This window comes from Anomaloglossus baeobatrachus, chromosome 4 (genome assembly GCF_048569485.1).
Source record: "Anomaloglossus baeobatrachus isolate aAnoBae1 chromosome 4, aAnoBae1.hap1, whole genome shotgun sequence".
In the NCBI taxonomy this organism is placed as follows: Eukaryota; Metazoa; Chordata; class Amphibia; order Anura; family Aromobatidae; genus Anomaloglossus; species Anomaloglossus baeobatrachus.
The window spans coordinates 665,590,406-665,602,537 of NC_134356.1; positions in this window are offsets into that span (position 1 = coordinate 665,590,406).

A 12,132-nucleotide genomic window follows, 5' to 3' on the forward strand; every position below is an offset into this window, starting at 1 on the left:
TGCGAGAGTTGCCAATACAAGCCAAGGGGTGCGAGAAAAAAATGGACGTCACACGGACCATCCCAGTGATGTCCGTTTTTATGGATACATTACAATCATGTAGCACAGAACACAGTAAATGGTCCTGCAAATGACTGTAAATGACTATTAGCTGCTGAGAAAAAAAAAAGCAGATTGTACAAGGACAGCACATGGATGACAAGTGAGAAACAAACATCCTACTCTCCTGGATGAGAATGCTCGTGTGACTCCAGCCTAAGGAGTATATACGGATCTGGGAAACATTTTTGAGTTGGAGTAGGCAGGAGATGGAAAGGGCTTGGATATGTGATTTGAAGGATAGAACAGTCTAGAGTTACCCCAAGGCAGCAAGCACGCAGGACCGGGGAGAGTGGGCAGCCATTAACTTTGATGGATAGGTCAGTTGGAGGGGTTGAGTGAGGAGGAGGAAAGAAAATGAATTCTGTTTTGTCCATGTTCAGTTTCAGAAATCGAGCAGAGAAAAAGGATGAAATAGCAGACAGACATTGCGGGATTCTGGTTAGTAAGGAGGTGATGTCAGGTCCAGAGAGGTAGATCTGCGTATCATCAGCGTAGAGGTGAGACTGAAAGCCGTGGGACTCTAGGAGGTGTCCCAGGCCGAAGATGTAGATGGAGAAGAAGAAGGGTCCAAGAACAGAACCTTGGGGGATGCAGACAGATAGGGGGTGAGATGAGGAGGTGGCGTGAGAGAGGGAGACGCCGAAAATCTGATCCATTAGATATGAGGTGATCCAGGATAGCACCAAGTCTGTGATACCAAGAGATGAGAGAATCTGTAATAGAAGGGAATGGTCCACAGTGTCGAAGGCAGTGACAGGTCTAGGAGAAGGAGGACAGAGTTGTGTCGCTTAGCTTTGGCGGTTAGTAGGTCATTGGTGACTTGACTTTTGTTAGGGCAGTTTCAATTGAATGATGCAGTCGGGAAGCCAGAATGTAACTGGTCAAAGAGGGAAAAGGAGGCGAGGTGTGAGGACAGTTCAAAATGAACATACTGTTCCAATAGTTTTGAGGCATATGGGAGAAGGGATATGGGGTGATAGCTGGACACAGAGGCTGGATCAAAGGAGTTTTTTTGAGGATGTGTGTGATGGAGGCATGTTTAAAGCATGACGGGAATACACCAGTTGATAGTGATAGGTTAGGGTTGAGATGAATACTTTAGTGAGATTGTGGATGAGGTGGGACGGGATCGGGTCAAGTACACAGATGGTAAGATGTGATCTGGAGATTAGAAAGGAAAGTTTATCTTCTGTAATGGAGGAGAAGCTGGATTGAAGTAAGAGGACTGAGTATTTAAGAGGAGCGACTGTGGGCACTGTAGGGCAAAGCTTTCGCTGATGTCAATCTTCTCCTGCGAAGAATGAGGCAAAGTCTTCAGCTGAGATGAGAGGGAGGAGACACTGAGGGACAAAGGAGAAAATTGAAAATGTTGAATAGTTGTTTAGGGTTGTAAGACAGGGAGGATATGAGAGATGAGAAGTAGGTTTGTTTTGCAGTAGTGAGTGTGGACTTGAAAATGGTGATGGACTGTTTGTATGTGATGACGTGGAATTGAATCTCTTCCATCGCCTCTCAGCAACCCTGGAAGCCCACCTCAGTTCTCGAGTCAGGCTGGTGTGCCAGGGTTGCCTGTTGATTGTGCAGCTTTTGCTATATATGAAAGCTGCAGTGATTGTGGTATTATATAAAGAGACAGCAGTGTCTGCATCGTGCAGGGAACCTATGTCTGCAAAAGGGAGAAAAGGTTCAGAAAGTGAGTGTAAATCAAGGTGTTTGAGATTTCTGCGAGGATGTGTAAGTTTGTGAGGGGATTGTGCACTTGAAATGGAGAGGGAAGAGAATGTAAGTAGGTTGTGGTCAGACAGGGGGGAGTGCTGCGTTTGAGAGGTTAGATAGGGAACAGAGGTGGATGAAGATGATGTCCAGTGTGTGGACATCTTTGTGAGTAGCTGTGGAGGACCACTGAGTGAGGCCAAAGGAGGATGTGAGTGATAGAAGCTTAGAAGGGTTGTGAAAATTTGTGATAGATTGGGGATGGGGGTTAGAAATGACTGTAGGGATGTTGTGTGGAGGGCCAGGATTTGGAGAGATATCACCAGCAATGAGGAGAGGCAACGAGAGGTGGGAGCGGGAGGGGCTATGCGATGGCCGTGTGTGTCTGGAGACATAGGGTGTAATGTGGAGGAACAGATCTGAAGAGGAGGGGAGATGAGTGGGGAGGACGGAGGGCGAGGTGACCAGTTCATTACTAGGTTTAGGGATTGGGGGGGTTAGTAGGAAGTGAAGTATTATAGGGGGGAAAGTGGAAAGACACAGAAACATTGTTTACTGGGACTATGGATCTAGTTCCGTTCTGGTTCAATTCTGGTCAAATTCATTATACTACACTTATAAATGCAGAACGGACGAAAAGATGCCAAATCATCCTAAAATTCAGAGTAAAAAACTGAAATTACACTATGTGATCAGTAGTGTGTATGGTCCCCCATGTCTGTATGTATTCCTGACATCCCATAATGTGATCAGTAGTGTGTATGGTCCCCCATGTCTGTATGTATTCCTGACATCCCATAATGTGATCAGTAGTGTGTATGGTCCCCCATGTCTGTATGTACTCCTGACATCCCATAATGTGATCAGTAGTGTGTATGATCCCCCATGTCTGTATGTACTCCTGACATCCCATAATGTGATCAGTAGTGTGTATGATCCCCCATGTCTGTATGTACTCCTGACATCCCATAATGTGATCAGTAGTGTGTATGGTCCCCACATGTCTGTCTATACCCCTGACATCTCATAGTGTGATCAGTAGTGTATATGGCCCCCATGTGTCTGTATATACTCCTGACATCCCATAATGTGATCAGTAATGTGTATGGCCCCCACATGTCTGTATATACTCCTGACATCCCATAATGTGATCAGTAGTGTGTATGGCCCCCACGTGGCTGTATATACTCCTGACATCCCATAATGTGATCAGTAGTGTGTATGGCCCCCACGTGGCTGTATTCCTGACATCCCATAATATGATCAGTAGTGCATATGGCCCCCACATGTCTGTATATACTCCTGATATCCCATAATGTGATCAGTAGTGCATATGGCCCCCACGTGGCTGTATTCCTGACATCCCATAACATGATCAGTAGTGTATATGGCCCCCACATGTCTGTCTATACCCCTGACATCCCATAATGTGATCAGTAGTGTGTATAGTCCCCACATGTCTGTCTATACCCCTGACATCCCATAATGTGATCAGTAGTGTATATGGCCCCCACGTGGCTGTATTCCTGACATCCCATAATGTGATCAGTAGTGCATATGGCCCCCACATGTCTGTATATACCCCTGACATCCCATAACATGATCAGTAGTGCATATGGCCCCCACGTGGCTGTATATACCCCTGACATCCCATAACATGATCAGTAGTGCATATGGCCCCCACGTGGCTGTATATACCCCTGACATCCCATAACATGATCAGTAGTGCATATGGCCCCCACGTGGCTGTATTCCTGACATCCCATAATGTGATCAGTAGTGCATATGGCCCCCACGTGGCTGTATTCCTGACATCCCATAATGTGATCAGTAGTGCATATGGCCCCCATGTGGCTGTATTCCTGACATCCCATAATGTGATCAGTAGTGTATATGGCCCCCACGTGGCTGTATTCCTGACATCCCATAATGTGATCAGTAGTGTATATGGCCCCCACGTCTGTATATACTCCTGACATCCCATAATGTGATCAGCAGTGCATATGGCCCCCACGTGGCTGTATTCCTGACATCCCATAATGTGATCAGTAGTGTGTATGGCCCCCACGTGGCTGTATTCCTGACATCCCATAATGTGATCAGTAGTGTGTATGGCCCCCACGTGGCTGTATTCCTGACATCCCATAATGTGATCAGCAGTGCATATGGCCCCATGCAGAGCAGAACTCCCCCGGAGCAGTTGTGCTGGAGGGTTTCTCTGTGACACCAGAAATCTCTGGGATCAGACATCATCAGCAAAATCCAAGACATCGATTCCTGAAGAGACGGATTTTAGGCCCGAGATTCCTGAAGAGACAGATTTTAGGCCCGAGATTCCTGAAGAGACGGATTTTAGGCCCGAGAAGGAGAAAAACACTTCACGATTCCAAAACCAGGAGCAGAAGTAACAGCAGTCACCAGTGGAAGATGGACGGAGGCAGCCGGTGCCGGGAAGCTGCAGCCGAAGGCAAACAATGGCGCATTACCGGGGCAGAGCATGATCCACCGTCTGCCCCCACAGATCCCCCAGCAGAGTGCACTGATCTGACCCTGACAACATGTGCCCACGGGAGAAAAAACCTGTGGATTTTGCTGCGGAAAACCTGCGGATTTTCTAGATAACTCCGCAGGTTTGCACAAGTACAGACACTCCCAATGTTATCTTATGGGATTTGGGGAGTGCTGTATCAATGCGGCTTGAATTCCGCACGGTTTCCGCAGGTTTACCGCAACAATTCCACCTGAAATCCGCTATAACGCATAGCTGCGGATTCCGGGGAGCTGCAGCGTGAACCTGCGGAAATGCCTGCAGAAAATTCCCCAGGTACATTTTCTCATGGGATAACTTAGCATTGTATGTGAGTTGTGTCCTCTAGAAACACCTATTGGTGTTTTCTTGCTTTATTTACATTTTCTCATGGGCACAGGGCATAAACCGGGAGGAAATGATTCTAGGAGTCATCTACAGGGAAGGTGAGGATCCTGGAGAGAATATCCAGACGCTGCAATCAGCATTTATTTATAGGACCTGGAAACAGGTTATTGCAGGGTGTGTGGGAGTCAGCCCAGAGTGATCAGCACATTCAAGAACAGCAGGTCAGAAATCTGCCTGCGCCCCTCCTATAACACCTCCGGGCAGATCAGCTTGTGGCCCTCCTATAATACCCTCTGTGCAGATCAGCCTGTGGCTCTCCTATAACACCTCTGTGCAGGTAGGTCAGCATCTGCCCCTACTATAACAGCTCCGGGCAGATCAGCCTGTGGCCCTCCTATAACACTTCTGTGCAGGTCAGCATGTGCCCCTCCTATAATACTTCTGTGCAGATCAGCTTGTGGCCATCCTATAACAACTCCATGCAGGTCAGCCCGTGGACCTCCTATAACACCTCCGTGCAGGTCAGCCTGTGCCCCGCCTGTAACACCTCTGTGCAGGTCAGCCTGTGGCCCTCCTATAACAGCTCCGTGTAGATCAGCCCGTGGCCCTCCTATAACACCTCCGTGCAAGTCAGCCCATGGCCCTCCAATAACACCTCCGTGCAGATCAGCCCGTGGCCCTCCTATAACACCTCCGTGCAAGTCAGCCCATGGCCCTCCAATAACACCTCCATGCAAGTTAGCCTGTGCCCCTCCAATAACACCTCCATGCAAGTCAGCCTGTGCCCCTCCTATAACACCTCTGTGCAAGTCAGCCTGTGCCCCTCCTATAACACCTCTGTGCAAGTCAGCCTGTGCCCCTCCTATTACACCTCCATGCAAGTCAGCCTGTGCCCCTCCAATAACACCTCCATGCAAGTCAGCCTGTGCCCCTCCTATAACACCTCCATGCAAGTCAGCCTGTGCCCCTCCAATAACACCTCTGTGCAGGTCAGCCCGTGCCCCTCCAATAACACCTCTGTGCAGGTCAGCCCGTGCCCCTCCAATAACACCTCTGTGCAGGTTAGCCCGTGCCCCTCCTATAAAACCTCTGTGCAAGTCAGCATCTGCCCCTCCTATAACACCTCTGTGCAGGTCAGGCCGTGCCCCTCCTATAACACCTCCGTGCAGATCAGTCTATGCCCCTCCTATAATACCTCCGTGCAGATCAGTCTATGCCCCTCCAATAACACCTCCATGCAAGTCAGCCTGTGCCCCTCCTATAACACCTCCATGCAAGTCAGCCTGTGCCCCTCCAATAACACCTCTGTGCAGGTCAGCCCGTGCCCCTCCAATAACACCTCTGTGCAGGTTAGCCCGTGCCCCTCCTATAACACCTCTGTGCAAGTCAGCATCTGCCCCTCCTATAACACCTCTGTGCAGGTCAGGCCGTGCCCCTCCTATAACACCTCCGTGCAGATCAGTCTATGCCCCTCCTATAATACCTCCGTGCAGATCAGTCTATGCCCCTCCAATAACACCTCCATGCAAGTCAGCCTGTGCCCCTCCTATAACACCTCCATGCAAGTCAGCCTGTGCCCCTCCAATAACACCTCTGTGCAGGTCAGCCCGTGCCCCTCCAATAACACCTCTGTGCAGGTTAGCCCGTGCCCCTCCTATAAAACCTCTGTGCAAGTCAGCATCTGCCCCTCCTATAACACCTCTGTGCAGGTCAGGCCGTGCCCCTCCTATAACACCTCCGTGCAGATCAGTCTATGCCCCTCCTATAACACCTCCGTGCAGATATACAGTATGCAGAGAGCAGGACGCTAATCCCAGGACTAGAGGAATGATTACATTTTTTGCTATTCATTAATTTCTTCTTTTACAGTGCAGCCCAATTTGCTGGTGGTCTCCCAGCGCCACGCACGCCCCCCGCCTGCCCTCCTAGTGGCTGATGGGACCAGTCCAGACACAGCTTTATATAGATATAGACTTTATTCTTGTGTTGATCATGGCATATACAATAACTACACAATGCATAGTATTCCTGACAATAGCACAGGAGCGGCGGCGGGGAGGGGGGGAGGGTTGAGGCAGCCATGGTGTGCACCGACACCGCAGATAGGATGGTGCAGCAGACGTTTATTAGTGAATGACGGCACTGAGACGGCGCCGGCGTCCAGAGGAGCCGCGGAGGATAAGACTAGTGCCGGCCATAGGGGGGGCGACCCTGTACAATGGGGTCTGATGGTGAAAGGTGCTGGAGCAGGAGGCATCCGGACCGCGAGACGCGCCATTACCGGGGGTTTCACCTTCACCACTCGCATATTTTTGGATGAAGCGACCACCACTAAGGACAGTTGGGAAAAACTATTTGTACAGCTTTATAGTATACGGTGTTACATTCTCAGAATATTGGAGCATTGCGCTACATAGGACGAGCAGTAAGTGATCGCACGGCCAGGCGGCCCAAGAGGAGTCAATGAAAAAGTAAAAAAAGAAATGTGTTAAAAAAAAGCCAAAAATCCAAATAAAAAAATTGGTATAAATCATATCCAAAAAAGCCAAAACTACCAAAATAATAAAATTATGTTACACCCTGAAAAAGAGAAAAAAAATATATAAAAAATAATGTGCTTCACATGTATACGCCGTGAAATAAATGGCGCTATAATAATAAAGTGATCAGTTGCGGAGCTGCACGGCCCAGCTACATTAGCGGTGCTGCACAGCTACATTAGCGGTGCTGCAGATCCACTCCCATTCATTCCAATGGGGGGGGCAAATGTGCAGTACTGGCCACAGCCGCTTGATGGCACTGTGCGGTTTCGCAACTGATCACATTCGGCACCAGGAACAATTTATCGTGGGGGGGTGGATATTGCGGCTGCCCCATTCCCACCATCCCATTCATCCTGCAGTCAACGCGAGGCGTTAGAGGGGGTGTAGAGGCAACAAAAATGGACACTGGACCATCCTAGGACACAGCAAAAAAAATTAAGTGCACAAAGTACCTTGTATCATATACCTATGACCTGTGATCGGACCCCCAGGAGGATGGATGTTTTATTGTGGAGATTAGAATTAAAAGAAGGGAATTTTGTTACTTACCGTAAATTCCTTTTCTTCTAGCTCCTATTGGGAGACCCAGACGATTGGGTGTATAGCACTGCCTCCGGAGGCCACACAAAGCATTACACTAAAAAGTGTAAGGCCCCTCCCCTTCTGGCTATACACCCCCAGTGGGATCACTGGCTCACCAGTTTTAGTGCAAAAGCAAGAAGGAGGAAAGCCAATAACTGGTTTAAACAAATTCACTCCGAAGTAACGTCGGAGAACTGAAAACCGTTCAACATGAACAACATGTGTACCCGAAAAACCACCAAAAATCCCGAAGGACAACAGGGGCGGGTGCTGGGTCTCCCAATAGGAGCTAGAAGAAAAGGAATTTACGGTAAGTAACAAAATTCCCTTCTTCTTCGGCGCTCCATTGGGAGACCCAGACGATTGGGACGTCCAAAAGCTGTCCCTGGGTGGGTAAAGAAATACCTCATGTTAGAGCTGCACAAACAGCCCTCCCCTACGGGGAGGCAACTGCCGCCTGCAGGACTCTTCTACCTAGGCTGGCGTCCGCCGAAGCATAGGTATGCACCTGATAATGTTTGTTGAAAGTGTGCAGACTCGACCAGGTGGCTGCCTGGCACACCTGTTGAGCCGTAGCCTGGTGTCGTAATGCCCAGGACGCACCCACGGCTCTGGTAGAATGGGCCTTCAGCCCTGATGGAACCGGAAGCCCAGCAGAACGGTAGGCTTCAAGAATTGGTTCTTTGATCCATCGAGCCAGGGTGGCCTTAGAAGCCTGCGACCCTTTGCGCTTACCAGCGACAAGGACAAAGAGTGCATCCGAGCGGCGCAGGGGCGCCGTGCGGGAAATGTAGATTCTGAGTGCTCTCACCAGATCCAACAAATGTAGATCCTTTTCATACCGATGAACTGCATGCGGATAAAAGGAAGGCAAGGAGATATCCTGATTAAGGTGAAAAGATGATACCACCTTAGGGAGAAACTCCTGAATGGGGCGCAGCACTACCTTGTCCTGGTGGAACACCAGGAAAGGAGCTTTGCATGACAGCGCTGCTAGTTCAGACACTCTCCGAAGAGACGTGACCGCTACCAGAAATGCCACTTTCTGTGAGAGTCGAGAAAGTGACACATCCCTCAGGGGCTCGAAAGGCGGCTTCTGGAGAGCAACAAGGACCTTGTTTAGATCCCACGGATCTAACGGCCGCCTGTACGGAGGTACGATATGACACACCCCCTGCAGGAACGTGCGCACCTGAGAAAGTCGCGCTAGACGCTTCTGAAAAAACACGGATAGTGCCGAGACTTGCCCTTTAAGGGAGCCGAGCGACAAGCCCTTTTCCAACCCAGATTGCAGGAAGGAAAGAAAGACAGGTAACGCGAATGGCCAGGGGGATACTCCTTGTGCAGAGCACCAGGATAAGAAAATCTTCCACGTTCTGTGGTAGATCTTAGCAGAAGTGGACTTCCTAGCCTGTCTCATGGTGGCCACGACCCCTTGGGGTAATCCTGAAGACGCTAGGATCCAGGACTCAATGGCCACACAGTCAGGTTCAGGGCCGCAGAATTCCGATGGAAAAACGGCCCTTGGGACAGTAAGTCTGGACGGTCTGGTAGTGCCCACGGTTGGCCGACCGTGAGATGCCACAGATCCGGGTACCACGACCTCCTCGGCCAGTCTGGGGCGACGAGTATGACGCGGCCGCAATCGGATCTGATCTTGCGTAACACTCTGGGCAAGAGTGCCAGAGGTGGAAACACATAAGGGAGCCGGAACTGCGACCAATCTTGCACTAAGGCGTCTGCCGCTAGAGCTCTTTGATCGCGAGACCGCGCTATGAAGGTCGGGACCTTGTTGTTGTGCCGAGACGCCATTAGGTCGACGTCCGGCACCCCCCAGCGGCGGCAGATTTCCTGAAACACGTCCGGGTGAAGGGACCATTCCCCTGCGTCCATGCCCTGGCGACTGAGGAAGTCTGCTTCCCAGTTTTCTACGCCCGGGATGTGAACTGCTGATATGGTGGATGCTCTTTCCTCCACCCACATCAGAATCCGCCTGACTTCCTGGAAGGCTTGCGGACTGCGTGTCCCTCCTTGGTGGTTGATGTATGCCACCGCTGTGGAGTTGTCCGACTGAATTCGGATCTGCTTTCCTTCCAGCCACTGCTGGAAGGCTAATAGGGCAAGATACACTGCTCTGATTTCCAGAACATTGATCTGAAGGGTGGACTCCTGCTGAGTCCACGTCCCTTGAGCCCTGTGGTGGAGAAAAACTGCTCCCCACCCTGACAGACTCGCGTCTGTCGTGACCACTGCCCAGGATGGGGGCAGGAATGATCTTCCCTGTGATAATGAGGTGGGAAGAAGCCACCATTGCAGAGAGTCCTTGGCCGTCTGAGAAAGGCAGACTTTCCTGTCTAGGGAAGTTGTCTTCCCGTCCCATTGGCGGAGAATGTCCCATTGAAGTGGGCGCAGATGAAACTGCGCGAACGGGACTGCCTCCATTGCTGCCACCATCTTCCCCAGGAAGTGCATGAGGCGCCTTAAGGGGTACGACTGACCCTGAAGGAGAGACTGCACCCCTGTCTGTAGTGACCGCTGCTTGTCCAGCGGAAGCTTCACTATCGCTGAGAGAGTATGAAACTCCATGCCAAGATACGTTAGTGATTGAGTCGGTGCCAGGTTGGACTTTGAAAAGTTGATGATCCACCCGAAAGTCTGGAGAGTCTCCAGCGCAACATTCAGGCTGTGTTGGCATGCCTCTTGAGAGGGTGCTCTGACAAGTAGATCGTCTAAGTAAGGGATCACCGAATGTCCCTGAGAATGCAAGACTGCTACCACTGCCGCCATGACCTTGGTGAAAACCCGTGGGGCTGTCGCCAGACCAAATGGCAGAGCTACGAACTGGAGATGGTCGTCTCCTATCACGAAACGTAGAAAACGTTGGTGCTCTGTAGCAATCGGCACGTGGAGATAAGCGTCCTTGATGTCTATTGATGCAAGGAAATCTCCTTGAGACATTGAGGCAATGACGGAGCGGAGGGATTCCATCCGGAACCGCCTGGCGTTCACATGCTTGTTGAGCAGCTTTAGGTCCAGAACAGGACGAAACGAGCCGTCCTTTTTTGGAACCACAAAGAGATTGGAGTAAAAACCTTGCCCTTGTTCCTGCAGAGGAACAGGGATCACCACTCCTTCTGCTTTTAGTGAGCACACCGCTTGCAGAAGGGCATCTGCTCGGTCGGGACGTGGGGAGGTTCTGAAGAACCGAGGCGGAGGACGAGAACTGAATTCTATCCTGTACCCGTGAGACAAAATGTCTGTTACCCACCGGTCTTTGACCTGTGGCAGCCAAATGTCGCAAAAGCGGGAGAGCCTGCCACCGACCGAGGATGCGGAGGGAGGAGGCCGAAAGTCATGAGGCAGCCGCCTTGGAAGCGGTTCCTCCGGTTGCTTTCTTGGGGCGTGAATGAGCCCGCCAGGAATCTGAGCTCCTTTGCTCCTTCTGAGTCCCTTTGGACGAGGAGAATTGGGTCTTGCCGGAGCCTCGAAAGGACCGAAACCTCGACTGCCACTTCCTCTGTTGAGGTTTGCTTGATCTGGGCTGGGGTAAGGAGGAGTCCTTACCCTTGGATTGCTTAATGATTTCAGCCAATTGTTCACCAAACAGTCTATCTACAGATAGTGGCAAGCTGGTTAAACATTTTTTGGAAGCAGAATCCGCTTTCATTCCTTTAACCACAAGGCTCTGCGCAAGACAATAGAGTTGGCAGACGCAATTGAGGTACGGCTTGTAGAGTCCAGGACAGCGTTGATAGCGTAAGTCGCAAACGCAGACATTTGCGAGGTTAGGGACGCTACTCGCGGCACTGCTGGACATATGATAGAGTCCACCTGTGCCAGGCCAGCTGAAATAGCTTGGAGTGCCCACACGGCCGCGAATGCTGGAGCAAACGACGCGCCGATAGCTTCATAGACAGACTTTAACCAAAGGTCCATCTGTCTGTCATTGGCATCTTTAAGTGAAGCCCCGTCTTCCACTGCAACTATGGATCTAGCCGCTAGCCTGGAGATTGGGGGGTCCACCTTTGGACACTGGGTCCAGCGTTTGACCACGTCAGGGGGAAAGGGATACCGTGTATCCTTAAGACGTTTGGAGAAACGCTTATCTGGGTAAGCATGGTGTTTCTGGACTGATTCTCTGAAGTCAGCGTGGTCCAGAAAAGTACTCAGTTTAGGCTTGGGATACCTGAAATGGAACTTCTCCTGCTGTGCAGCTGCCTCCTCTGCAGAAGGGGCAGGGGGAGAAATTTCCAATAGACTATTGATGGCCCCTATAAGGTCATTTACCATGGCGTCACCATCAGGAGTATCCAGATT